At 40.3% G+C, this 27,152-nt stretch overlaps 1 long non-coding RNA gene across 1 annotated transcript; it reads left to right on the top strand.

Moving 5' to 3' along the window:
• Window positions 1-822: 822 nt before the first annotated feature.
• On the top strand, window positions 823-26,918 carry LOC146785711 (uncharacterized). The gene is made up of 20 exons (XR_014970779.1): window positions 823-941; window positions 2,193-2,311; window positions 3,563-3,681; window positions 4,933-5,051; window positions 6,303-6,421; window positions 7,668-7,786; window positions 9,004-9,158; window positions 10,408-10,526; window positions 11,778-11,896; window positions 13,146-13,264; window positions 14,510-14,637; window positions 15,886-16,004; window positions 17,222-17,376; window positions 18,628-18,746; window positions 19,996-20,114; window positions 21,360-21,487; window positions 22,737-22,858; window positions 24,110-24,228; window positions 25,480-25,601; window positions 26,853-26,918. It is a non-coding gene; the product is annotated as an uncharacterized LOC146785711 (long non-coding RNA).
• Window positions 26,919-27,152: the final 234 nt, after the last annotated feature.

Genomic DNA, 27,152 nt, shown 5'->3' on the forward strand with positions numbered 1-27,152 from the left:
CTTTACCATTCCCCCTCCTACTTGCCTTGTAGTTATGAATACAGATAGTAACCTACTGCATAACTTCTGATCTCATCCTCCTGTGTGGTCAGCTGCCACAAGGACAATTGGTCCAGTGGTGCGCTGACATCATAAAGCTAATCAGATGTTGTCTGACATGAGGGCCACTCTGTTGCCTAGCAAGCTGACATCATAAAGCTAAAGCAAGATGTTGTCGGACATGAGGGCCACTCTGTTGGCTAACAAGCAGTAGGATACATTGATGTTGGTAACTAAATGAGTAGCAGGGTGGACAGGATGTCCAACTGAAAACTAAGATGAAAGAAATTAGGAAAGTTTTTGAGACTTCTCATTTTGTATCAACGTACGTTTGAGGATAAGAGTCATCTTCACCATTTCTGAAGTGGTGGGAATTGGCTAAAATGGAGATGGTCATTATGCTATTCATAGTTTTTATTATTCCCATGAACTGTGGCATAACCCTTACTCAACTTATCAGCTGGCTTAATTGCTACTGGTGTACCATATCCTAAAACAAAAGAAGTGAGAATGGTTCACTGCCACTTGGCTGGCAAAAACATCTATTGATCTATGTCCTAATGTACGCGCTACAGTTGTTTAGAGAGTTTTAGCAAATGAGGCAAGGGATGCAGAGAAGTATGCGAGGATAAAAAGCTAAAATTGAGATTTGATTTTCTAATGAGCTGTTGATTTACACAATAAAAGACTCCATAGTATTGATCTGTTTACCCTTTATAAAAATCAAGATTTTTTTGTATCGCTTATAGAAAATGTGCTAACAGTGGACTTTTCCATCTGCAGATTATACTGAATGACCACCGGTGGCAGTGTTTCACAACAGTTTCTCTGAATTGCCGAGACTGAAGGAAAAAAAAAAAGGAAGTCTTCCGGCATACGGCATCATTTTACCAATTTATATGGTAAGTAAAACTCCCAATCATTCCTTTAGGCATTAAAAAGTTCACAGCATCAGCATGTCCTCACTAGCTTGTAGTGGGAGACTGTGCCTGAATAGAATTTCTGTCAAGCTGAAAGTAATATGGATCACATTGTGTTGGTCATAATAATTCATAAAAGCCCGGCTGTCTCCAACGTTACTAAAGCCTGCTTTAGATCCTGGAACTAGCAATGTTCCATTCGAGCAAATTGCTGCCTTTGAGGCTGAAATGTACTACCTCATTTCAGAACGAGCGTGTTACATTCTCACGGAAGGAAGCTCATTTCACCTCTTCTCCTGCACTCCGTATGTTGGACTCTGATACTCAAGATGGATTGTTAAGGATAATCTGTTTATGTATCTCCATCCGACTTTCAAAAAGGCCCCAGTGCTTTGAGTGGTTCAGAGTCCTTTACCATTCCCCCTCCTACTTGCCTTGTAGTCATGAATACAGATAGTAACCTACTGCATAACTTCTGATGTCATCCTCCTGTGTGGTCAGCTGCCACAAGGACAATTGGTCCAGTGGTGCGCTGACATCATAAAGCTAATCAGATGTTGTCTGACATGAGGGCCACTCTGTTGCCTAGCAAGCTGACATCATAAAGCTAAAGCAAGATGTTGTCGGACATGAGGGCCACTCTGTTGGCTAACAAGCAGTAGGATACATTGATGTTGGTAACTAAATGAGTAGCAGGGTGGACAGGATGTCCAACTGAAAACTAAGATGAAAGAAATTAGTAAAGTTTTTGAGACTTCTCGTTTTGTATCAACGTACGTTTGTGGATAAGAGTCATCTTCACCATTTCTGAAGTGGTGGGAATTGGCTAAAATGGAGATGGTCATTATGCTATTCATAGTTTTTATTATTCCCATGAACTGTGGCATAACCCTTACTCTCAACTTATCAGCTGGCTTAATTGCTACTGGTGTACCATATCCTAAAACAAAAGAAGTGAGAATGGTTCACTGCCACTTGGCTGGCAAAAACATCTATTGATCTATGTCCTAATGTACGCGCTACAGTTGTTTAGAGAGTTTTAGCAAATGAGGCAAGTGATGCAGAGAAGTATGCGAGGATAAAAAGCTAAAATTGAGATTTGATTTTCTAATGAGCTGCTGATTTACACAATAAAAGACTCCATAGTATTGATCTGTTTACCCTTTATAAAAATCAAGATTTTTTTGTATCGCTTATAGAAAATGTGCTAACAGTGGACTTTTCCATCTGCAGATTATACTGAATGACCACCGGTGGCAGTGTTTCACAACAGTTTCTCTGAATTGCCGAGACTGAAGGAAAAAAAAAAAGGAAGTCTTCCGGCATACGGCATCATTTTACCAATTTATATGGTAAGTAAAACTCCCAATCATTCCTTTAGGCATTAAAAAGTTCACAGCATCAGCATGTCCTCACTAGCTTGTAGTGGGAGACTGTGCCTGAATAGAATTTCTGTCAAGCTGAAAGTAATATGGATCACATTGTGTTGGTCATAATAATTCATAAAAGCCCGGCTGTCTCCAACGTTACTAAAGCCTGCTTTAGATCCTGGAACTAGCAATGTTCCATTCGAGCAAATTGCTGCCTTTGAGGCTGAAATGTACTACCTCATTTCAGAACGAGCGTGTTACATTCTCACGGAAGGAAGCTCATTTCACCTCTTCTCCTGCACTCCGTATGTTGGACTCTGATACTCAAGATGGATTGTTAAGGATAATCTGTTTATGTATCTCCATCCGACTTTCAAAAAGGCCCCAGTGCTTTGAGTGGTTCAGAGTCCTTTACCATTCCCCCTCCTACTTGCCTTGTAGTCATGAATACAGATAGTAACCTACTGCATAACTTCTGATGTCATCCTCCTGTGTGGTCAGCTGCCACAAGGACAATTGGTCCAGTGGTGCGCTGACATCATAAAGCTAATCAGATGTTGTCTGACATGAGGGCCACTCTGTTGCCTAGCAAGCTGACATCATAAAGCTAAAGCAAGATGTTGTCGGACATGAGGGCCACTCTGTTGGCTAACAAGCAGTAGGATACATTGATGTTGGTAACTAAATGAGTAGCAGGGTGGACAGGATGTCCAACTGAAAACTAAGATGAAAGAAATTAGTAAAGTTTTTGAGACTTCTCGTTTTGTATCAACGTACGTTTGAGGATAAGAGTCATCTTCACCATTTCTGAAGTGGTGGGAATTGGCTAAAATGGAGATGGTCATTATGCTATTCATAGTTTTTATTATTCCCATGAACTGTGGCATAACCCTTACTCTCAACTTATCAGCTGGCTTAATTGCTACTGGTGTACCATATCCTAAAACAAAAGAAGTGAGAATGGTTCACTGCCACTTGGCTGGCAAAAACATCTGTTGATCTATGTCCTAATGTACGCGCTACAGTTGTTTAGAGAGTTTTAGCAAATGAGGCAAGGGATGCAGAGAAGTATGCGAGGATAAAAAGCTAAAATTGAGATTTGATTTTCTAATGAGCTGTTGATTTACACAATAAAAGACTCCATAGTATTGATCTGTTTACCCTTTATAAAAATCAAGATTTTTTTGTATCGCTTATAGAAAATGTGCTAACAGTGGACTTTTCCATCTGCAGATTATACTGAATGACCACCGGTGGCAGTGTTTCACAACAGTTTCTCTGAATTGCCGAGACTGAAGGAAAAAAAAAAAGGAAGTCTTCCGGCATACGGCATCATTTTACCAATTTATATGGTAAGTAAAACTCCCAATCATTCCTTTAGGCATTAAAAAGTTCACAGCATCAGCATGTCCTCACTAGCTTGTAGTGGGAGACTGTGCCTGAATAGAATTTCTGTCAAGCTGAAAGTAATATGGATCACATTGTGTTGGTCATAATAATTCATAAAAGCCCGGCTGTCTCCAACGTTACTAAAGCCTGCTTTAGATCCTGGAACTAGCAATGTTCCATTCGAGCAAATTGCTGCCTTTGAGGCTGAAATGTACTACCTCATTTCAGAACGAGCGTGTTACATTCTCACGGAAGGAAGCTCATTTCACCTCTTCTCCTGCACTCCGTATGTTGGACTCTGATACTCAAGATGGATTGTTAAGGATAATCTGTTTATGTATCTCCATCCGACTTTCAAAAAGGCCCCAGTGCTTTGAGTGGTTCAGAGTCCTTTACCATTCCCCCTCCTACTTGCCTTGTAGTCATGAATACAGATAGTAACCTACTGCATAACTTCTGATGTCATCCTCCTGTGTGGTCAGCTGCCACAAGGACAATTGGTCCAGTGGTGCGCTGACATCATAAAGCTAATCAGATGTTGTCTGACATGAGGGCCACTCTGTTGCCTAGCAAGCTGACATCATAAAGCTAAAGCAAGATGTTGTCGGACATGAGGGCCACTCTGTTGGCTAACAAGCAGTAGGATACATTGATGTTGGTAACTAAATGAGTAGCAGGGTGGACAGGATGTCCAACTGAAAACTAAGATGAAAGAAATTAGTAAAGTTTTTGAGACTTCTCGTTTTGTATCAACGTACGTTTGAGGATAAGAGTCATCTTCACCATTTCTGAAGTGGTGGGAATTGGCTAAAATGGAGATGGTCATTATGCTATTCATAGTTTTTATTATTCCCATGAACTGTGGCATAACCCTTACTCTCAACTTATCAGCTGGCTTAATTGCTACTGGTGTACCATATCCTAAAACAAAAGAAGTGAGAATGGTTCACTGCCACTTGGCTGGCAAAAACATCTGTTGATCTATGTCCTAATGTACGCGCTACAGTTGTTTAGAGAGTTTTAGCAAATGAGGCAAGGGATGCAGAGAAGTATGCGAGGATAAAAAGCTAAAATTGAGATTTGATTTTCTAATGAGCTGTTGATTTACACAATAAAAGACTCCATAGTATTGATCTGTTTACCCTTTATAAAAATCAAGATTTTTTTGTATCGCTTATAGAAAATGTGCTAACAGTGGACTTTTCCATCTGCAGATTATACTGAATGACCACCGGTGGCAGTGTTTCACAACAGTTTCTCTGAATTACCGAGACTGAAGGAAAAAAAAAAAGGAAGTCTTCCGGCATACGGCATCATTTTACCAATTTATATGGTAAGTAAAACTCCCAATCATTCCTTTAGGCATTAAAAAGTTCACAGCATCAGCATGTCCTCACTAGCTTGTAGTGGGAGACTGTGCCTGAATAGAATTTCTGTCAAGCTGAAAGTAATATGGATCACATTGTGTTGGTCATAATAATTCATAAAAGCCCGGCTGTCTCCAACTCCACTAAAGCCTGCTTTAGATCCTGGAACTAGCAATGTTCCATTCGAGCAAATTGCTGCCTTTGAGGCTGAAATGTACTACCTCATTTCAGAACGAGCGTGTTACATTCTCACGGAAGGAAGCTCATTTCACCTCTTCTCCTGCACTCCCTATGTTGGACTCTGATACTCAAGATGGATTGTTAAGGATAATCTGTTTATGTATCTCCATCCGACTTTCAAAAAGGCCCCAGTGCTTTGAGTGGTTCAGAGTCCTTTACCATTCCCCCTCCTACTTGCCTTGTAGTCATGAATACAGATAGTAACCTACTGCATAACTTCTGATCTCATCCTCCTGTGTGGTCAGCTGCCACAAGGACAATTGGTCCAGTGGTGCGCTGACATCATAAAGCTAATCAGATGTTGTCTGACATGAGGGCCACTCTGTTGCCTAGCAAGCTGACATCATAAAGCTAAAGCAAGATGTTGTCGGACATGAGGGCCACTCTGTTGGCTAACAAGCAGTAGGATACATTGATGTTGGTAACTAAATGAGTAGCAGGGTGGACAGGATGTCCAACTGAAAACTAAGATGAAAGAAATTAGGAAAGTTTTTGAGACTTCTCATTTTGTATCAACGTACGTTTGAGGATAAGAGTCAAATTCACCATTTCTGAAGTGGTGGGAATTGGCTAAAATGGAGATGGTCATTATGCTATTCATAGTTTTTATTATTCCCATGAACTGTGGCATAACCCTTACTCTCAACTTATCAGCTGGCTTAATTGCTACTGGTGTACCATATCCTAAAACAAAAGAAGTGAGAATGGTTCACTGCCACTTGGCTGGCAAAAACATCTGTTGATCTATGTCCTAATGTACGCGCTACAGTTGTTTAGAGAGTTTTAGCAAATGAGGCAAGTGATGCAGAGAAGTATGCGAGGATAAAAAGCTAAAATTGAGATTTGATTTTCTAATGAGCTGTTGATTTACACAATAAAAGACTCCATAGTATTGATCTGTTTACCCTTTATAAAAATCAAGATTTTTTTGTATCGCTTATAGAAAATGTGCTAACAGTGGACTTTTCCATCTGCAGATTATACTGAATGACCACCGGTGGCAGTGTTTCACAACAGTTTCTCTGAATTGCCGAGACTGAAGGAAAAAAAAAAAGGAAGTCTTCCGGCATACGGCATCATTTTACCAATTTATATGGTAAGTAAAACTCCCAATCATTCCTTTAGGCATTAAAAAGTTCACAGCATCAGCATGTCCTCACTAGCTTGTAGTGGGAGACTGTGCCTGAATAGAATTTCTGTCAAGCTGAAAGTAATATGGATCACATTGTGTTGGTCATAATAATTCATAAAAGCCCGGCTGTCTCCAACGTTACTAAAGCCTGCTTTAGATCCTGGAACTAGCAATGTTCCATTCGAGCAAATTGCTGCCTTTGAGGCTGAAATGTACTACCTCATTTCAGAACGAGCGTGTTACATTCTCACGGAAGGAAGCTCATTTCACCTCTTCTCCTGCACTCCGTATGTTGGACTCTGATACTCAAGATGGATTGTTAAGGATAATCTGTTTATGTATCTCCATCCGACTTTCAAAAAGGCCCCAGTGCTTTGAGTGGTTCAGAGTCCTTTACCATTCCCCCTCCTACTTGCCTTGTAGTCATGAATACAGATAGTAACCTACTGCATAACTTCTGATGTCATCCTCCTGTGTGGTCAGCTGCCACAAGGACAATTGGTCCAGTGGTGCGCTGACATCATAAAGCTAATCAGATGTTGTCTGACATGAGGGCCACTCTGTTGCCTAGCAAGCTGACATCATAAAGCTAAAGCAAGATGTTGTCGGACATGAGGGCCACTCTGTTGGCTAACAAGCAGTAGGATACATTGATGTTGGTAACTAAATGAGTAGCAGGGTGGACAGGATGTCCAACTGAAAACTAAGATGAAAGAAATTAGTAAAGTTTTTGAGACTTCTCGTTTTGTATCAACGTACGTTTGAGGATAAGAGTCATCTTCACCATTTCTGAAGTGGTGGGAATTGGCTAAAATGGAGATGGTCATTATGCTATTCATAGTTATTATTCCCATGAACTGTGGCATAACCCTTACTCTCAACTTATCAGCTGGCTTAATTGCTACTGGTGTACCATATCCTAAAACAAAAGAAGTGAGAATGGTTCACTGGCACTTGGCTGGCAAAAACATCTGTTGATCTATGTCCTAATGTACGCGCTACAGTTGTTTAGAGTTTTAGCAAATGAGGCAAGGGATGCAGAGAAGTATGCGAGGATAAAAAGCTAAAATTGAGATTTGATTTTCTAATGAGCTGTTGATTTACACAATAAAAGACTCCATAGTATTGATCTGTTTACCCTTTATAAAAATCAAGATTTTTTTGTATCGCTTATAGAAAATGTGCTAACAGTGGACTTTTCCATCTGCAGATTATACTGAATGACCACCGGTGGCAGTGTTTCACAACAGTTTCTCTGAATTGCCGAGACTGAAGGAAAAAAAAAAAGGAAGTCTTCCGGCATACGGCATCATTTTACCAATTTATATGGTAAGTAAAACTCCCAATCATTCCTTTAGGCATTAAAAAGTTCACAGCATCAGCATGTCCTCACTAGCTTGTAGTGGGAGACTGTGCCTGAATAGAATTTCTGTCAAGCTGAAAGTAATATGGATCACATTGTGTTGGTCATAATAATTCATAAAAGCCCGGCTGTCTCCAACTCCACTAAAGCCTGCTTTAGATCCTGGAACTAGCAATGTTCCATTCGAGCAAATTGCTGCCTTTGAGGCTGAAATGTACTACCTCATTTCAGAACGAGCGTGTTACATTCTCACGGAAGGAAGCTCATTTCACCTCTTCTCCTGCACTCCGTATGTTGGACTCTGATACTCAAGATGGATTGTTAAGGATAATCTGTTTATGTATCTCCATCCGACTTTCAAAAAGGCCCCAGTGCTTTGAGTGGTTCAGAGTCCTTTACCATTCCCCCTCCTACTTGCCTTGTAGTCATGAATACAGATAGTAACCTACTGCATAACTTCTGATCTCCTCCTCCTGTGTGGTCAGCTGCCACAAGGACAATTGGTCCAGTGGTGCGCTGACATCATAAAGCTAATCCGATGTTGTCTGACATGAGGGCCACTCTGTTGCCTAGCAAGCTGACATCATAAAGCTAAAGCAAGATGTTGTCGGACATGAGGGCCACTCTGTTGGCTAACAAGCAGTAGGATACATTGATGTTGGTAACTAAATGAGTAGCAGGGTGGACAGGATGTCCAACTGAAAACTAAGATGAAAGAAATTAGGAAAGTTTTTGAGACTTCTCATTTTGTATCAACGTACGTTTGAGGATAAGAGTCATCTTCACCATTTCTGAAGTGGTGGGAATTGGCTAAAATGGAGATGGTCATTATGCTATTCATAGTTTTTATTATTCACATGAACTGTGGCATAACCCTTACTCTCAACTTATCAGCTGGCTTAATTGCTACTGGTGTACCATATCCTAAAACAAAAGAAGTGAGAATGGTTCACTGCCACTTGGCTGGCAAAAACATCTATTGATCTATGTCCTAATGTACGCGCTACAGTTGTTTAGAGAGTTTTAGCAAATGAGGCAAGTGATGCAGAGAAGTATGCGAGGATAAAAAGCTAAAATTGAGATTTGATTTTCTAATGAGCTGTTGATTTACACAATAAAAGACTCCATAGTATTGATCTGTTTACCCTTTATAAAAATCAAGATTTTTTTGTATTGCTTATAGAAAATGTGCCAACAGTGGACTTTTCCATCTGCTGATTATACTGAATGACCACCGGTGGCAGTGTTTCACAACAGTTTCTCTGAATTGCCGAGACTGAAGAAAAAAAAAAAAATTGAAGTCTTCCGGCATACGGCATCATTTTACCAATTTATATGGTAAGTAAAACTCCCAATCATTCCTTTAGGCATTAAAAAGTTCACAGCATCAGCATGTCCTCACTAGCTTGTAGTGGGAGACTGTGCCTGAATAGAATTTCTGTCAAGCTGAAAGTAATATGGATCACATTGTGTTGGTCATAATAATTCATAAAAGCCCGGCTGTCTCCAACTCCACTAAAGCCTGCTTTAGATCCTGGAACTAGCAATGTTCCATTCGAGCAAATTGCTGCCTTTGAGGCTGAAATGTACTACCTCATTTCAGAACGAGCGTGTTACATTCTCACGGAAGGAAGCTCATTTCACCTCTTCTCCTGCACTCCGTATGTTGGACTCTGATACTCAAGATGGATTGTTAAGGATAATCTGTTTATGTATCTCCATCCGACTTTCAAAAAGGCCCCAGTGCTTTGAGTGGTTCAGAGTCCTTTACCATTCCCCCTCCTACTTGCCTTGTAGTCATGAATACAGATAGTAACCTACTGCATAACTTCTGATGTCATCCTCCTGTGTGGTCAGCTGCCACAAGGACAATTGGTCCAGTGGTGCGCTGACATCATAAAGCTAATCAGATGTTGTCTGACATGAGGGCCACTCTGTTGCCTAGCAAGCTGACATCATAAAGCTAAAGCAAGATGTTGTCGGACATGAGGGCCACTCTGTTGGCTAACAAGCAGTAGGATACATTGATGTTGGTAACTAAATGAGTAGCAGGGTGGACAGGATGTCCAACTGAAAACTAAGATGAAAGAAATTAGGAAAGTTTTTGAGACTTCTCATTTTGTATCAACGTACGTTTGAGGATAAGAGTCATCTTCACCATTTCTGAAGTGGTGGGAATTGGCTAAAATGGAGATGGTCATTATGCTATTCATAGTTTTTATTATTCCCATGAACTGTGGCATAACCCTTACTCAACTTATCAGCTGGCTTAATTGCTACTGGTGTACCATATCCTAAAACAAAAGAAGTGAGAATGGTTCACTGCCACTTGGCTGGCAAAAACATCTATTGATCTATGTCCTAATGTACGCGCTACAGTTGTTTAGAGAGTTTTAGCAAATGAGGCAAGGGATGCAGAGAAGTATGCGAGGATAAAAAGCTAAAATTGAGATTTGATTTTCTAATGAGCTGTTGATTTACACAATAAAAGACTCCATAGTATTGATCTGTTTACCCTTTATAAAAATCAAGATTTTTTTGTATCGCTTATAGAAAATGTGCTAACAGTGGACTTTTCCATCTGCAGATTATACTGAATGACCACCGGTGGCAGTGTTTCACAACAGTTTCTCTGAATTGCCGAGACTGAAGGAAAAAAAAAAAGGAAGTCTTCCGGCATACGGCATCATTTTACCAATTTATATGGTAAGTAAAACTCCCAATCATTCCTTTAGGCATTAAAAAGTTCACAGCATCAGCATGTCCTCACTAGCTTGTAGTGGGAGACTGTGCCTGAATAGAATTTCTGTCAAGCTGAAAGTAATATGGATCACATTGTGTTGGTCATAATAATTCATAAAAGCCCGGCTGTCTCCAACTCCACTAAAGCCTGCTTTAGATCCTGGAACTAGCAATTTTCCATTCGAGCAAATTGCTGCCTTTGAGGCTGAAATGTACTACCTCATTTCAGAACGAGCGTGTTACATTCTCACGGAAGGAAGCTCATTTCACCTCTTCTCCTGCACTCCCTATGTTGGACTCTGATACTCAAGATGGATTGTTAAGGATAATCTGTTTATGTATCTCCATCCGACTTTCAAAAAGGCCCCAGTGCTTTGAGTGGTTCAGAGTCCTTTACCATTCCCCCTCCTACTTGCCTTGTAGTCATGAATACAGATAGTAACCTACTGCATAACTTCTGATCTCATCCTCCTGTGTGGTCAGCTGCCACAAGGACAATTGGTCCAGTGGTGCGCTGACATCATAAAGCTAATCAGATGTTGTCTGACATGAGGGCCACTCTGTTGCCTAGCAAGCTGACATCATAAAGCTAAAGCAAGATGTTGTCGGACATGAGGGCCACTCTGTTGGCTAACAAGCAGTAGGATACATTGATGTTGGTAACTAAATGAGTAGCAGGGTGGACAGGATGTCCAACTGAAAACTAAGATGAAAGAAATTAGGAAAGTTTTTGAGACTTCTCATTTTGTATCAACGTACGTTTGAGGATAAGTGTCATCTTCACCATTTCTGAAGTGGTGGGAATTGGCTAAAATGGAGATGGTCATTATGCTATTCATAGTTTTTATTATTCCCATGAACTGTGGCATAACCCTTACTCTCAACTTATCAGCTGGCTTAATTGCTACTGGTGTACCATATCCTAAAACAAAAGAAGTGAGAATGGTTCACTGCCACTTGGCTGGCAAAAACATCTATTGATCTATGTCCTAATGTACGCGCTACAGTTGTTTAGAGAGTTTTAGCAAATGAGGCAAGTGATGCAGAGAAGTATGCGAGGATAAAAAGCTAAAATTGAGATTTGATTTTCTAATGAGCTGTTGATTTACACAATAAAAGACTCCATAGTATTGATCTGTTTACCCTTTATAAAAATCAAGATTTTTTTGTATCGCTTATAGAAAATGTGCTAACAGTGGACTTTTCCATCTGCAGATTATACTGAATGACCACCGTTGGCAGTGTTTCACAACAGTTTCTCTGAATTGCCGAGACTGAAGGAAAAAAAAAAAGGAAGTCTTCCGGCATACGGCATCATTTTACCAATTTATATGGTAAGTAAAACTCCCAATCATTCCTTTAGGCATTAAAAAGTTCACAGCATCAGCATGTCCTCACTAGCTTGTAGTGGGAGACTGTGCCTGAATAGAATTTCTGTCAAGCTGAAAGTAATATGGATCACATTGTGTTGGTCATAATAATTCATAAAAGCCCGGCTGTCTCCAACGTTACTAAAGCCTGCTTTAGATCCTGGAACTAGCAATGTTCCATTCGAGCAAATTGCTGCCTTTGAGGCTGAAATGTACTACCTCATTTCAGAACGAGCGTGTTACATTCTCACGGAAGGAAGCTCATTTCACCTCTTCTCCTGCACTCCCTATGTTGGACTCTGATACTCAAGATGGATTGTTAAGGATAATCTGTTTATGTATCTCCATCCGACTTTCAAAAAGGCCCCAGTGCTTTGAGTGGTTCAGAGTCCTTTACCATTCCCCCTCCTACTTGCCTTGTAGTCATGAATACAGATAGTAACCTACTGCATAACTTCTGATGTCATCCTCCTGTGTGGTCAGCTGCCACAAGGACAATTGGTCCAGTGGTGCGCTGACATCATAAAGCTAATCAGATGTTGTCTGACATGAGGGCCACTCTGTTGCCTAGCAAGCTGACATCATAAAGCTAAAGCAAGATGTTGTCGGACATGAGGGCCACTCTGTTGGCTAACAAGCAGTAGGATACATTGATGTTGGTAACTAAATGAGTAGCAGGGTGGACAGGATGTCCAACTGAAAACTAAGATGAAAGAAATTAGGAAAGTTTTTGAGACTTCTCATTTTGTATCAACGTACGTTTGAGGATAAGAGTCATCTTCACCATTTCTGAAGTGGTGGGAATTGGCTAAAATGGAGATGGTCATTATGCTATTCATAGTTTTTATTATTCCCATGAACTGTGGCATAACCCTTACTCAACTTATCAGCTGGCTTAATTGCTACTGGTGTACCATATCCTAAAACAAAAGAAGTGAGAATGGTTCACTGCCACTTGGCTGGCAAAAACATCTATTGATCTATGTCCTAATGTACGCGCTACAGTTGTTTAGAGAGTTTTAGCAAATGAGGCAAGGGATGCAGAGAAGTATGCGAGGATAAAAAGCTAAAATTGAGATTTGATTTTCTAATGAGCTGTTGATTTACACAATAAAAGACTCCATAGTATTGATCTGTTTACCCTTTATAAAAATCAAGATTTTTTTGTATCGCTTATAGAAAATGTGCTAACAGTGGACTTTTCCATCTGCAGATTATAGTGAATGACCACCGGTGGCAGTGTTTCACAACAGTTTCTCTGAATTGCCGAGACTGAAGGAAAAAAAAAAAGGAAGTCTTCCGGCATACGGCATCATTTTACCAATTTATATGGTAAGTAAAACTCCCAATCATTCCTTTAGGCATTAAAAAGTTCACAGCATCAGCATGTCCTCACTAGCTTGTAGTGGGAGACTGTGCCTGAATAGAATTTCTGTCAAGCTGAAAGTAATATGGATCACATTGTGTTGGTCATAATAATTCATAAAAGCCCGGCTGTCTCCAACGTTACTAAAGCCTGCTTTAGATCCTGGAACTAGCAATGTTCCATTCGAGCAAATTGCTGCCTTTGAGGCTGAAATGTACTACCTCATTTCAGAACGAGCGTGTTACATTCTCACGGAAGGAAGCTCATTTCACCTCTTCTCCTGCACTCCGTATGTTGGACTCTGATACTCAAGATGGATTGTTAAGGATAATCTGTTTATGTATCTCCATCCGACTTTCAAAAAGGCCCCAGTGCTTTGAGTGGTTCAGAGTCCTTTACCATTCCCCCTCCTACTTGCCTTGTAGTCATGAATACAGATAGTAACCTACTGCATAACTTCTGATGTCATCCTCCTGTGTGGTCAGCTGCCACAAGGACAATTGGTCCAGTGGTGCGCTGACATCATAAAGCTAATCAGATGTTGTCTGACATGAGGGCCACTCTGTTGCCTAGCAAGCTGACATCATAAAGCTAAAGCAAGATGTTGTCGGACATGAGGGCCACTCTGTTGGCTAACAAGCAGTAGGATACATTGATGTTGGTAACTAAATGAGTAGCAGGGTGGACAGGATGTCCAACTGAAAACTAAGATGAAAGAAATTAGTAAAGTTTTTGAGACTTCTCGTTTTGTATCAACGTACGTTTGAGGATAAGAGTCATCTTCACCATTTCTGAAGTGGTGGGAATTGGCTAAAATGGAGATGGTCATTATGCTATTCATAGTTTTTATTATTCCCATGAACTGTGGCATAACCCTTACTCTCAACTTATCAGCTGGCTTAATTGCTACTGGTGTACCATATCCTAAAACAAAAGAAGTGAGAATGTGTCACTGCCACTTGGCTGGCAAAAACATCTGTTGATCTATGTCCTAATGTACGCGCTACAGTTGTTTAGAGAGTTTTAGCAAATGAGGCAAGGGATGCAGAGAAGTATGCGAGGATAAAAAGCTAAAATTGAGATTTGATTTTCTAATGAGCTGTTGATTTACACAATAAAAGACTCCATAGTATTGATCTGTTTACCCTTTATAAAAATCAAGATTTTTTTGTATCGCTTATAGAAAATGTGCTAACAGTGGACTTTTCCAGCTGCAGATTATACTGAATGACCACCGGTGGCAGTGTTTCACAACCGAGTTTATCTGAATTGCCGAGACTGAAGGAAAAAAAAAAAAGGAAGTCTTCCGGCATACGGCATCATTTTACCAATTTATATGGTAAGTAAAACTCCCAATCATTCCTTTAGGCATTAAAAAGTTCACAGCATCAGCATGTCCTCACTAGCTTGTAGTGGGAGACTGTGCCTGAATAGAATTTCTGTCAAGCTGAAAGTAATATGGATCACATTGTGTTGGTCATAATAATTCATAAAAGCCCGGCTGTCTCCAACGCTACTAAAGCCTGCTTTAGATCCTGGAACTAGCAATGTTCCATTCGAGCAAATTGCTGCCTTTGAGGCTGAAATGTACTACCTCATTTCAGAACGAGCGTGTTACATTCTCACGGAAGGAAGCTCATTTCACCTCTTCTCCTGCACTCCGTATGTTGGACTCTGATACTCAAGATGGATTGTTAAGGATAATCTGTTTATGTATCTCCATCCGACTTTCAAAAAGGCCCCAGTGCTTTGAGTGGTTCAGAGTCCTTTACCATTCCCCCTCCTACTTGCCTTGTAGTCATGAATACAGATAGTAACCTACTGCATAACTTCTGATGTCATCCTCCTGTGTGGTCAGCTGCCACAAGGACAATTGGTCCAGTGGTGCGCTGACATCATAAAGCTAATCAGATGTTGTCTGACATGAGGGCCACTCTGTTGCCTAGCAAGCTGACATCATAAAGCTAAAGCAAGATGTTGTCGGACATGAGGGCCACTCTGTTGGCTAACAAGCAGTAGGATACATTGATGTTGGTAACTAAATGAGTAGCAGGGTGGACAGGATGTCCAACTGAAAACTAAGATGAAAGAAATTAGTAAAGTTTTTGAGACTTCTCGTTTTGTATCAACGTACGTTTGAGGATAAGAGTCATCTTCACCATTTCTGAAGTGGTGGGAATTGGCTAAAATGGAGATGGTCATTATGCTATTCATAGTTATTATTCCCATGAACTGTGGCATAACCCTTACTCTCAACTTATCAGCTGGCTTAATTGCTACTGGTGTACCATATCCTAAAACAAAAGAAGTGAGAATGGTTCACTGCCACTTGGCTGGCAAAAACATCTGTTGATCTATGTCCTAATGTACGCGCTACAGTTGTTTAGAGAGTTTTAGCAAATGAGGCAAGGGATGCAGAGAAGTATGCGAGGATAAAAAGCTAAAATTGAGATTTGATTTTCTAATGAGCTGTTGATTTACACAATAAAAGACTCCATAGTATTGATCTGTTTACCCTTTATAAAAATCAAGATTTTTTTGTATCGCATATAGAAAATGTGCTAACAGTGGACTTTTCCATCTGCAGATTATACTGAATGACCACCGGTGGCAGTGTTTCACAACAGTTTCTCTGAATTGCCGAGACTGAAGGAAAAAAAAAAAGGAAGTCTTCCGGCATACGGCATCATTTTACCAATTTATATGGTAAGTAAAACTCCCAATCATTCCTTTAGGCATTAAAAAGTTCACAGCATCAGCATGTCCTCACTAGCTTGTAGTGGGAGACTGTGCCTGAATAGAATTTCTGTCAAGCTGAAAGTAATATGGATCACATTGTGTTGGTCATAATAATTCATAAAAGCCCGGCTGTCTCCAACTCCACTAAAGCCTGCTTTAGATCCTGGAACTAGCAATGTTCCATTCGAGCAAATTGCTGCCTTTGAGGCTGAAATGTACTACCTCATTTCAGAACGAGCGTGTTACATTCTCACGGAAGGAAGCTCATTTCACCTCTTCTCCTGCACTCCGTATGTTGGACTCTGATACTCAAGATGGATTGTTAAGGATAATCTGTTTATGTATCTCCATCCGACTTTCAAAAAGGCCCCAGTGCTTTGAGTGGTTCAGAGTCCTTTACCATTCCCCCTCCTACTTGCCTTGTAGTCATGAATACAGATAGTAACCTACTGCATAACTTCTGATCTCCTCCTCCTGTGTGGTCAGCTGCCACAAGGACAATTGGTCCAGTGGTGCGCTGACATCATAAAGCTAATCCGATGTTGTCTGACATGAGGGCCACTCTGTTGCCTAGCAAGCTGACATCATAAAGCTAAAGCAAGATGTTGTCGGACATGAGGGCCACTCTGTTGGCTAACAAGCAGTAGGATACATTGATGTTGGTAACTAAATGAGTAGCAGGGTGGACAGGATGTCCAACTGAAAACTAAGATGAAAGAAATTAGGAAAGTTTTTGAGACTTCTCATTTTGTATCAACGTACGTTTGAGGATAAGAGTCATCTTCACCATTTCTGAAGTGGTGGGAATTGGCTAAAATGGAGATGGTCATTATGCTATTCATAGTTTTTATTATTCACATGAACTGTGGCATAACCCTTACTCTCAACTTATCAGCTGGCTTAATTGCTACTGGTGTACCATATCCTAAAACAAAAGAAGTGAGAATGGTTCACTGCCACTTGGCTGGCAAAAACATCTATTGATCTATGTCCTAATGTACGCGCTACAGTTGTTTAGAGAGTTTTAGCAAATGAGGCAAGTGATGCAGAGAAGTATGCGAGGATAAAAAGCTAAAATTGAGATTTGATTTTCTAATGAGCTGTTGATTTACACAATAAAAGACTCCATAGTATTGATCTGTTTACCCTTTATAAAAATCAAGATTTTTTTGTATTGCTTATAGAAAATGTGCCAACAGTGGACTTTTCCATCTGCTGATTATACTGAATGACCACCGGTGGCAGTGTTTCACAACAGTTTCTCTGAATTGCCGAGACTGAAGAAAAAAAAAAAAATTGAAGTCTTCCGGCATACGGCATCATTTTACCAATTTATATGGTAAGTAAAACTCCCAATCATTCCTTTAGGCATTAAAAAGTTCACAGCATCAGCATGTCCTCACTAGCTTGTAGTGGGAGACTGTGCCTGAATAGAATTTCTGTCAAGCTGAAAGTAATATGGATCACATTGTGTTGGTCATAATAATTCATAAAAGCCCGGCTGTCTCCAACTCCACTAAAGCCTGCTTTAGATCCTGGAACTAGCAATGTTCCATTCGAGCAAATTGCTGCCTTTGAGGCTGAAATGTACTACCTCATTTCAGAACGAGCGTGTTACATTCTCACGGAAGGAAGCTCATTTCACCTCTTCTCCTGCACTCCGTATGTTGGACTCTGATACTCAAGATGGATTGTTAAGGATAATCTGTTTATGTATCTCCATCCGACTTTCAAAAAGGCCCCAGTGCTTTGAGTGGTTCAGAGTCCTTTACCATTCCCCCTCCTACTTGCCTTGTAGTCATGAATACAGATAGTAACCTACTGCATAACTTCTGATGTCATCCTCCTGTGTGGTCAGCTGCCACAAGGACAATTGGTCCAGTGGTGCGCTGACATCATAAAGCTAATCAGATGTTGTCTGACATGAGGGCCACTCTGTTGCCTAGCAAGCTGACATCATAAAGCTAAAGCAAGATGTTGTCGGACATGAGGGCCACTCTGTTGGCTAACAAGCAGTAGGATACATTGATGTTGGTAACTAAATGAGTAGCAGGGTGGACAGGATGTCCAACTGAAAACTAAGATGAAAGAAATTAGGAAAGTTTTTGAGACTTCTCATTTTGTATCAACGTACGTTTGAGGATAAGTGTCATCTTCACCATTTCTGAAGTGGTGGGAATTGGCTAAAATGGAGATGGTCATTATGCTATTCATAGTTTTTATTATTCCCATGAACTGTGGCATAACCCTTACTCTCAACTTATCAGCTGGCTTAATTGCTACTGGTGTACCATATCCTAAAACAAAAGAAGTGAGAATGGTTCACTGCCACTTGGCTGGCAAAAACATCTATTGATCTATGTCCTAATGTACGCGCTACAGTTGTTTAGAGAGTTTTAGCAAATGAGGCAAGTGATGCAGAGAAGTATGCGAGGATAAAAAGCTAAAATTGAGATTTGATTTTCTAATGAGCTGTTGATTTACACAATAAAAGACTCCATAGTATTGATCTGTTTACCCTTTATAAAAATCAAGATTTTTTTGTATCGCTTATAGAAAATGTGCTAACAGTGGACTTTTCCATCTGCAGATTATACTGAATGACCACCGGTGGCAGTGTTTCACAACAGTTTCTCTGAATTGCCGAGACTGAAGGAAAAAAAAAAAGGAAGTCTTCCGGCATACGGCATCATTTTACCAATTTATATGGTAAGTAAAACTCCCAATCATTCCTTTAGGCATTAAAAAGTTCACAGCATCAGCATGTCCTCACTAGCTTGTAGTGGGAGACTGTGCCTGAATAGAATTTCTGTCAAGCTGAAAGTAATATGGATCACATTGTGTTGGTCATAATAATTCATAAAAGCCCGGCTGTCTCCAACGTTACTAAAGCCTGCTTTAGATCCTGGAACTAGCAATGTTCCATTCGAGCAAATTGCTGCCTTTGAGGCTGAAATGTACTACCTCATTTCAGAACGAGCGTGTTACATTCTCACGGAAGGAAGCTCATTTCACCTCTTCTCCTGCACTCCCTATGTTGGACTCTGATACTCAAGATGGATTGTTAAGGATAATCTGTTTATGTATCTCCATCCGACTTTCAAAAAGGCCCCAGTGCTTTGAGTGGTTCAGAGTCCTTTACCATTCCCCCTCCTACTTGCCTTGTAGTCATGAATACAGATAGTAACCTACTGCATAACTTCTGATGTCATCCTCCTGTGTGGTCAGCTGCCACAAGGACAATTGGTCCAGTGGTGCGCTGACATCATAAAGCTAATCAGATGTTGTCTGACATGAGGGCCACTCTGTTGCCTAGCAAGCTGACATCATAAAGCTAAAGCAAGATGTTGTCGGACATGAGGGCCACTCTGTTGGCTAACAAGCAGTAGGATACATTGATGTTGGTAACTAAATGAGTAGCAGGGTGGACAGGATGTCCAACTGAAAACTAAGATGAAAGAAATTAGGAAAGTTTTTGAGACTTCTCATTTTGTATCAACGTACGTTTGAGGATAAGAGTCATCTTCACCATTTCTGAAGTGGTGGGAATTGGCTAAAATGGAGATGGTCATTATGCTATTCATAGTTTTTATTATTCCCATGAACTGTGGCATAACCCTTACTCAACTTATCAGCTGGCTTAATTGCTACTGGTGTACCATATCCTAAAACAAAAGAAGTGAGAATGGTTCACTGCCACTTGGCTGGCAAAAACATCTATTGATCTATGTCCTAATGTACGCGCTACAGTTGTTTAGAGAGTTTTAGCAAATGAGGCAAGGGATGCAGAGAAGTATGCGAGGATAAAAAGCTAAAATTGAGATTTGATTTTCTAATGAGCTGTTGATTTACACAATAAAAGACTCCATAGTATTGATCTGTTTACCCTTTATAAAAATCAAGATTTTTTTGTATCGCTTATAGAAAATGTGCTAACAGTGGACTTTTCCATCTGCAGATTATAGTGAATGACCACCGGTGGCAGTGTTTCACAACAGTTTCTCTGAATTGCCGAGACTGAAGGAAAAAAAAAAAGGAAGTCTTCCGGCATACGGCATCATTTTACCAATTTATATGGTAAGTAAAACTCCCAATCATTCCTTTAGGCATTAAAAAGTTCACAGCATCAGCATGTCCTCACTAGCTTGTAGTGGGAGACTGTGCCTGAATAGAATTTCTGTCAAGCTGAAAGTAATATGGATCACATTGTGTTGGTCATAATAATTCATAAAAGCCCGGCTGTCTCCAACGTTACTAAAGCCTGCTTTAGATCCTGGAACTAGCAATGTTCCATTCGAGCAAATTGCTGCCTTTGAGGCTGAAATGTACTACCTCATTTCAGAACGAGCGTGTTACATTCTCACGGAAGGAAGCTCATTTCACCTCTTCTCCTGCACTCCGTATGTTGGACTCTGATACTCAAGATGGATTGTTAAGGATAATCTGTTTATGTATCTCCATCCGACTTTCAAAAAGGCCCCAGTGCTTTGAGTGGTTCAGAGTCCTTTACCATTCCCCCTCCTACTTGCCTTGTAGTCATGAATACAGATAGTAACCTACTGCATAACTTCTGATGTCATCCTCCTGTGTGGTCAGCTGCCACAAGGACAATTGGTCCAGTGGTGCGCTGACATCATAAAGCTAATCAGATGTTGTCTGACATGAGGGCCACTCTGTTGCCTAGCAAGCTGACATCATAAAGCTAAAGCAAGATGTTGTCGGACATGAGGGCCACTCTGTTGGCTAACAAGCAGTAGGATACATTGATGTTGGTAACTAAATGAGTAGCAGGGTGGACAGGATGTCCAACTGAAAACTAAGATGAAAGAAATTAGTAAAGTTTTTGAGACTTCTCGTTTTGTATCAACGTACGTTTGAGGATAAGAGTCATCTTCACCATTTCTGAAGTGGTGGGAATTGGCTAAAATGGAGATGGTCATTATGCTATTCATAGTTTTTATTATTCCCATGAACTGTGGCATAACCCTTACTCTCAACTTATCAGCTGGCTTAATTGCTACTGGTGTACCATATCCTAAAACAAAAGAAGTGAGAATGTGTCACTGCCACTTGGCTGGCAAAAACATCTGTTGATCTATGTCCTAATGTACGCGCTACAGTTGTTTAGAGAGTTTTAGCAAATGAGGCAAGGGATGCAGAGAAGTATGCGAGGATAAAAAGCTAAAATTGAGATTTGATTTTCTAATGAGCTGTTGATTTACACAATAAAAGACTCCATAGTATTGATCTGTTTACCCTTTATAAAAATCAAGATTTTTTTGTATCGCTTATAGAAAATGTGCTAACAGTGGACTTTTCCAGCTGCAGATTATACTGAATGACCACCGGTGGCAGTGTTTCACAACCGAGTTTATCTGAATTGCCGAGACTGAAGGAAAAAAAAAAAAGGAAGTCTTCCGGCATACGGCATCATTTTACCAATTTATATGGTAAGTAAAACTCCCAATCATTCCTTTAGGCATTAAAAAGTTCACAGCATCAGCATGTCCTCACTAGCTTGTAGTGGGAGACTGTGCCTGAATAGAATTTCTGTCAAGCTGAAAGTAATATGGATCACATTGTGTTGGTCATAATAATTCATAAAAGCCCGGCTGTCTCCAACGCTACTAAAGCCTGCTTTAGATCCTGGAACTAGCAATGTTCCATTCGAGCAAATTGCTGCCTTTGAGGCTGAAATGTACTACCTCATTTCAGAACGAGCGTGTTACATTCTCACGGAAGGAAGCTCATTTCACCTCTTCTCCTGCACTCCGTATGTTGGACTCTGATACTCAAGATGGATTGTTAAGGATAATCTGTTTATGTATCTCCATCCGACTTTCAAAAAGGCCCCAGTGCTTTGAGTGGTTCAGAGTCCTTTACCATTCCCCCTCCTACTTGCCTTGTAGTTATGAATACAGATAGTAACCTACTGCATAACTTCTGATCTCATCCTCCTGTGTGGTCAGCTGCCACAAGGACAATTGGTCCAGTGGTGCGCTGACATCATAAAGCTAATCAGATGTTGTCTGACATGAGGGCCACTCTGTTGCCTAGCAAGCTGACATCATAAAGCTAAAGCAAGATGTTGTCGGACATGAGGGCCACTCTGTTGGCTAACAAGCAGTAGGATACATTGATGTTGGTAACTAAATGAGTAGCAGGGTGGACAGGATGTCCAACTGAAAACTAAGATGAAAGAAATTAGGAAAGTTTTTGAGACTTCTCATTTTGTATCAACGTACGTTTGAGGATAAGAGTCATCTTCACCATTTCTGAAGTGGTGGGAATTGGCTAAAATGGAGATGGTCATTATGCTATTCATAGTTTTTATTATTCCCATGAACTGTGGCATAACCCTTACTCAACTTATCAGCTGGCTTAATTGCTACTGGTGTACCATATCCTAAAACAAAAGAAGTGAGAATGGTTCACTGCCACTTGGCTGGCAAAAACATCTGTTGATCTATGTCCTAATGTACGCGCTACAGTTGTTTAGAGAGTTTTAGCAAATGAGGCAAGGGATGCAGAGAAGTATGCGAGGATAAAAAGCTAAAATTGAGATTTGATTTTCTAATGAGCTGTTGATTTACACAATAAAAGACTCCATAGTATTGATCTGTTTACCCTTTATAAAAATCAAGATTTTTTTGTATCGCTTATAGAAAATGTGCTAACAGTGGACTTTTCCATCTGCAGATTATACTGAATGACCACCGGTGGCAGTGTTTCACAACCGAGTTTATCTGAATTGCCGAGACTGAAGGAAAAAAAAAAAAGGAAGTCTTCCGGCATACGGCATCATTTTACCAATTTATATGGTAAGTAAAACTCCCAATCATTCCTTTAGGCATTAAAAAGTTCACAGCATCAGCATGTCCTCACTAGCTTGTAGTGGGAGACTGTGCCTGAATAGAATTTCTGTCAAGCTGAAAGTAATATGGATCACATTGTGTTGGTCATAATAATTCATAAAAGCCCGGCTGTCTCCAACGCTACTAAAGCCTGCTTTAGATCCTGGAACTAGCAATGTTCCATTCGAGCAAATTGCTGCCTTTGAGGCTGAAATGTACTACCTCATTTCAGAACGAGCGTGTTACATTCTCACGGAAGGAAGCTCATTTCACCTCTTCTCCTGCACTCCGTATGTTGGACTCTGATACTCAAGATGGATTGTTAAGGATAATCTGTTTATGTATCTCCATCCGACTTTCAAAAAGGCCCCAGTGCTTTGAGTGGTTCAGAGTCCTTTACCATTCCCCCTCCTACTTGCCTTGTAGTTATGAATACAGATAGTAACCTACTGCATAACTTCTGATGTCATCCTCCTGTGTGGTCAGCTGCCACAAGGACAATTGGTCCAGTGGTGCGCTGACATCATAAAGCTAATCAGATGTTGTCTGACATGAGGGCCACTCTCTTGCCTAGCAAGCTGACATCATAAAGCTAAAGCAAGATGTTGTCGGACATGAGGGCCACTCTGTTGGCTAACAAGCAGTAGGATACATTGATGTTGGTAACTAAATGAGTAGCAGGGTGGACAGGATGTCCAACTGAAAACTAAGATGAAAGAAATTAGTAAAGTTTTTGAGACTTCTCATTTTGTATCAACGTACGTTTGAGGATAAGAGTCATCTTCACCATTTCTGAAGTGGTGGGAATTGGCTAAAATGGAGATGGTCATTATGCTATTCATAGTTTTTATTATTCCCATGAACTGTGGCATAACCCTTACTCTCAACTTATCAGCTGGCTTAATTGCTACTGGTGTACCATATCCTAAAACAAAAGAAGTGAGAATGGTTCACTGCCACTTGGCTGGCAAAAACATCTATTGATCTATGTCCTAATGTACGCGCTACAGTTGTTTAGAGAGTTTTAGCAAATGAGGCAAGGGATGCAGAGAAGTATGCGAGGATAAAAAGCTAAAATTGAGATTTGATTTTCTAATGAGCTGTTGATTTACACAATAAAAGACTCCATAGTATTGATCTGTTTACCCTTTATAAAAATCAAGATTTTTTTGTATCGCTTATAGAAAATGTGCTAACAGTGGACTTTTCCATCTGCAGATTATACTGAATGACCACCGGTGGCAGTGTTTCACAACAGTTTCTCTGAATTGCCGAGACTGAAGGAAAAAAAAAAAGGAAGTCTTCCGGCATACGGCATCATTTTACCAATTTATATGGTAAGTAAAACTCCCAATCATTCCTTTAGGCATTAAAAAGTTCACAGCATCAGCATGTCCTCACTAGCTTGTAGTGGGAGACTGTGCCTGAATAGAATTTCTGTCAAGCTGAAAGTAATATGGATCACATTGTGTTGGTCATAATAATTCATAAAAGCCCGGCTGTCTCCAACGTTACTAAAGCCTGCTTTAGATCCTGGAACTAGCAATGTTCCATTCGAGCAAATTGCTGCCTTTGAGGCTGAAATGTACTACCTCATTTCAGAACGAGCGTGTTACATTCTCACGGAAGGAAGCTCATTTCACCTCTTCTCCTGCACTCCGTATGTTGGACTCTGATACTCAAGATGGATTGTTAAGGATAATCTGTTTATGTATCTCCATCCGACTTTCAAAAAGGCCCCAGTGCTTTGAGTGGTTCAGAGTCCTTTACCATTCCCCCTCCTACTTGCCTTGTAGTCATGAATACAGATAGTAACCTACTGCATAACTTCTGATGTCATCCTCCTGTGTGGTCAGCTGCCACAAGGACAATTGGTCCAGTGGTGCGCTGACATCATAAAGCTAATCAGATGTTGTCTGACATGAGGGCCACTCTGTTGCCTAGCAAGCTGACATCATAAAGCTAAAGCAAGATGTTGTCGGACATGAGGGCCACTCTGTTGGCTAACAAGCAGTAGGATACATTGATGTTGGTAACTAAATGAGTAGCAGGGTGGACAGGATGTCCAACTGAAAACTAAGATGAAAGAAATTAGTAAAGTTTTTGAGACTTCTCGTTTTGTATCAACGTACGTTTGAGGATAAGAGTCATCTTCACCATTTCTGAAGTGGTGGGAATTGGCTAAAATGGAGATGGTCATTATGCTATTCATAGTTTTTATTATTCCCATGAACTGTGGCATAACCCTTACTCTCAACTTATCAGCTGGCTTAATTGCTACTGGTGTACCATATCCTAAAACAAAAGAAGTGAGAATGGTTCACTGCCACTTGGCTGGCAAAAACATCTGTTGATCTATGTCCTAATGTACGCGCTACAGTTGTTTAGAGAGTTTTAGCAAATGAGGCAAGGGATGCAGAGAAGTATGCGAGGATAAAAAGCTAAAATTGAGATTTGATTTTCTAATGAGCTGTTGATTTACACAATAAAAGACTCCATAGTATTGATCTGTTTACCCTTTATAAAAATCAAGATTTTTTTGTATCGCTTATAGAAAATGTGCTAACAGTGGACTTTTCCATCTGCAGATTATACTGAATGACCACCGGTGGCAGTGTTTCACAACCGAGTTTATCTGAATTGCCGAGACTGAAGGAAAAAAAAAAAAGGAAGTCTTCCGGCATACGGCATCATTTTACCAATTTATATGGTAAGTAAAACTCCCAATCATTCCTTTAGGCATTAAAAAGTTCACAGCATCAGCATGTCCTCACTAGCTTGTAGTGGGAGACTGTGCCTGAATAGAATTTCTGTCAAGCTGAAAGTAATATGGATCACATTGTGTTGGTCATAATAATTCATAAAAGCCCGGCTGTCTCCAACGTTACTAAAGCCTGCTTTAGATCCTGGAACTAGCAATGTTCCATTCGAGCAAATTGCTGCCTTTGAGGCTGAAATGTACTACCTCATTTCAGAACGAGCGTGTTACATTCTCACGGAAGGAAGCTCATTTCACCTCTTCTCCTGCACTCCGTATGTTGGACTCTGATACTCAAGATGGATTGTTAAGGATAATCTGTTTATGTATCTCCATCCGACTTTCAAAAAGGCCCCAGTGCTTTGAGTGGTTCAGAGTCCTTTACCATTCCCCCTCCTACTTGCCTTGTAGTCATGAATACAGATAGTAACCTACTGCATAACTTCTGATGTCATCCTCCTGTGTGGTCAGCTGCCACAAGGACAATTGGTCCAGTGGTGCGCTGACATCATAAAGCTAATCAGATGTTGTCTGACATGAGGGCCACTCTGTTGCCTAGCAAGCTGACATCATAAAGCTAAAGCAAGATGTTGTCGGACATGAGGGCCACTCTGTTGGCTAACAAGCAGTAGGATACATTGATGTTGGTAACTAAATGAGTAGCAGGGTGGACAGGATGTCCAACTGAAAACTAAGATGAAAGAAATTAGTAAAGTTTTTGAGACTTCTCGTTTTGTATCAACGTACGTTTGAGGATAAGAGTCATCTTCACCATTTCTGAAGTGGTGGGAATTGGCTAAAATGGAGATGGTCATTATGCTATTCATAGTTTTTATTATTCCCATGAACTGTGGCATAACCCTTACTCTCAACTTATCAGCTGGCTTAATTGCTACTGGTGTACCATATCCTAAAACAAAAGAAGTGAGAATGGTTCACTGCCACTTGGCTGGCAAAAACATCTGTTGATCTATGTCCTAATGTACGCGCTACAGTTGTTTAGAGAGTTTTAGCAAATGAGGCAAGGGATGCAGAGAAGTATGCGAGGATAAAAAGCTAAAATTGAGATTTGATTTTCTAATGAGCTGTTGATTTACACAATAAAAGACTCCATAGTATTGATCTGTTTACCCTTTATAAAAATCAAGATTTTTTTGTATCGCTTATAGAAAATGTGCTAACAGTGGACTTTTCCATCTGCAGATTATACTGAATGACCACCGGTGGCAGTGTTTCACAACAGTTTCTCTGAATTACCGAGACTGAAGGAAAAAAAAAAAGGAAGTCTTCCGGCATACGGCATCATTTTACCAATTTATATGGTAAGTAAAACTCCCAATCATTCCTTTAGGCATTAAAAAGTTCACAGCATCAGCATGTCCTCACTAGCTTGTAGTGGGAGACTGTGCCTGAATAGAATTTCTGTCAAGCTGAAAGTAATATGGATCACATTGTGTTGGTCATAATAATTCATAAAAGCCCGGCTGTCTCCAACTCCACTAA

This window comes from Triturus cristatus, chromosome 11, assembly GCF_964204655.1.
Source record: "Triturus cristatus chromosome 11, aTriCri1.1, whole genome shotgun sequence".
Taxonomy (NCBI): domain Eukaryota; kingdom Metazoa; phylum Chordata; class Amphibia; order Caudata; family Salamandridae; genus Triturus; species Triturus cristatus.